Raw genomic sequence first — 2877 nt, 5'->3', positions numbered from 1 at the left:
GGGGGTGGGGGGGAATGCCTCACCCAGCACCGAAGATACCGCACGTCACTGTTGCAGTCCCTGTAGAGAAAAGGAGAATCAGCACAAGGAGTCAATCAGATGAGATGCAGTGCTCATGTGCAAACAACAATCCAGGAGCAAAAGAGTTCAGCAGAACATGGGAGCTGCTCATAGATAAGACAAGCTATCACGAGGATTAACACTATGGGGAATGCCTCACCCAGCACCGAAGGTACCGCACGTCACTGTTGCAGTCCCTGTAGAGAAAAGGAGAATCAGCACAAGGAGTCAATCAGATGAGATGCAGTGCTCATGTGCAAACAACAATCCAGGAGCAAAAGTGTTCAGCAGAACATGGGAGCTGCTCATAGATAAGACAAGCTATCAGGAGGTTTAACCCTCCGTCACCCGGGCTGTGGGTGGAGTGACCCTTTAATAGTGAGCTTGTCATTTTTCTGGAAGTTGCGCTGGACACGTTTGCTGCGTTTATAGAGAGAGAAGAAGTTTACAGGAGCGAAGGGGAGGCTGCAGACAATTGTGAGAAGTACCAATAACAGGATGTACATCTTCCGAAACTTCTCAGTATAATATGTCTCAGGATCCCTCCCGTTCCATACTGCCAGCCCCGAACTATAAACATCAAATTCCTTCCTCCCCGCTCTGCAGAATTCCCTTTCCAAGCCCCGGGGCCCCGTAATATCGGCACCTCCTAGAGATCCACACACACCACCAGCACAGTATTCAATGATTATATGTGAATTCCCTGTACAAAATATTCATTATTAATAATAATAATTGTTGTACTTGAAAGTGAACTCCAGAGAAGGGCCCTTCACATTGGTTGTCAGTGGAGATGGGCCCATACATTAATGGACAGTTGGAGGAGAAATGTCCCCTTACATTGGTGGTCAGCGGAAGGAAAAATGTCCCCTTACATTGGTGGTCAGCGGAAGGAAAAATGTCCCCTTACATTGGTGGTCAGCAGGAGTAGATTCCAATATAAGCATTGGTGGACAGTAGGGGAAGGGCCCCTGGCTGGTGGAAGGAACAATGTATCCTATTGGTGGTCAGTAGGAGTAGGTTCTGCTTACATTGGTGGTCAGTGAGAGTAGGTTCCCCTTACATTGGTGGACGGTAGGAGAAGGGCCCCTGGCTAGTGGTAGGAACAATGTTTCCTTGTATTGGTGGTCAGTGGGAGATTGGTCCCCTTACATTGATGGACGGTAGGAGAAGGGCCCCTGGCTGGTGGTAGGAACAATGTTTTCTTGTATTGGTGGTCAGTGGGAGATTGGTCCCCTTACATTGATGGACGGTAGAAGAAGGGCCCCTGGCTGGTGGTAGGAACAATGTTTCCTTACATTGGTGGTCAGTAGGAGTAGGTTCCAATTTAAGCATTGGTGGGGAGGAGAAGAGCCCCTGGCTAGTGGTAGGAACAATGTCTTCTTGTATCGGTGGTCAGTGGGAAAACGGTCCCCTTACATTGGTGGTCAGTGGGAGAAGAGCCCCTGGCTAGTGGTAGGAACAATGTCTCCTTATATTGGTGGTTATCAGGGAAAGTAACAGAAAGAGCATGCAATGCATAAAGAGTGTCGTAGAAACGCTTTAGAATTCTGTTGTGCATCCACATGACAAATATTTGCAAAAATGAATGAACCTTTTAGAAACAGGTACACCTATTTGTTACATGGAGGGTGCCGTGGCACTGAGGCCGGAATGTCCCTACTTGACACTTCATCCTCAGTTAAGTTCAAAAACAATGATTCTGTGAAATCATTGGCTCCGTGTTACTGAGTTTCCTGCCTGTCCACTGCGTCTGTGACACAGACAGGCGCACCAGCCGAGGAGTTTGGGTGGGCAGTGGCCTGATAGGGAAGCTTAGAGACTAGTTCCCCATCAGGTCCACTTTCCTTGTCTTTGACAGTGGGTGGCTATAGAATCCGCCTACTGCTGTCCACTGTTAATCATAAGGAATGTGGACCTGATGGGGAACTCTGAGCAAGAAGTTCCCCACAAGGTCTACCTAACTTGCGGGTTGACAGCAGACAGCAGTGGACAGATTTCATAGCCGTCCACTGTCATCAAGTGTCAAACACAAGGAAAGTGGACCTGATGGGGAACTAGTCTCTCAGCTTCTCCATTAGACCACCGTCCACCAGTAGTAGCTGCCAGTAGTTATGAAATCAACTCAATGCCATCTGATGTTGATCGCAAGGAAGACAGACCTGATGGGAAACTTATCTCTTAGCTTCTGTTTTTTGTAACAACCAACCAGCCCTAAGGGCAGCTGTCACAAGCAGCGCACATTTTGGTCAAATACAGCTGTATAGCTCACTGCTGGCTCCCTGACCGGTCCCCACAGCCTCTTCCACCCTGGGACTGCTGACGTCATCATGTCTAATATAGGTCCATTGACTTGCATTAGACTTGGGAACACCGAGGGACATTCCACAGGCGGAGTGGAGGAAGGAAGAGGTGAATGCCAACTGCTGCGGGTTGCTAACCTCACTGCAAGGGTCCGTTTTTGCTTATCCGGAGTTCTTTTTTAATGTTACATCTGAAATAATGGAAACCCAAAATTTTACAGAGCAGGATTCTTTAAACAGGGACGCCCTTTCCTGGGAAGTCTAAGAGGGGATTTACCTTTGCTTCGGAGAATTCCCTTCTCCCGTTATCTACCAATGTAAGGGGGAAGCCCCACTGCAAGGGTAAGTTTTGTTCTTTACCCCGAGTTCATCTTTAATGTGATGTGAAGAAGATCTGCTATTATGTTACACTTCACTAAGGTGCAAAGAAAATAGAATGATCCTGTGGTGTCATTCTCCACCCTCCTTGCCCTCAGCATTACATTTCTTCCTCCTGTCCCCTGCAGCAGTGCCC

The sequence above is a fragment of the Nanorana parkeri genome, unplaced genomic scaffold, assembly GCF_000935625.1.
Source record: "Nanorana parkeri isolate BGI_ZX_2015 unplaced genomic scaffold, ASM93562v1 scaffold385, whole genome shotgun sequence".
NCBI classification, from domain to species: Eukaryota; Metazoa; Chordata; class Amphibia; order Anura; family Dicroglossidae; genus Nanorana; species Nanorana parkeri.
This window is presented reverse-complemented; position numbering follows the sequence as displayed.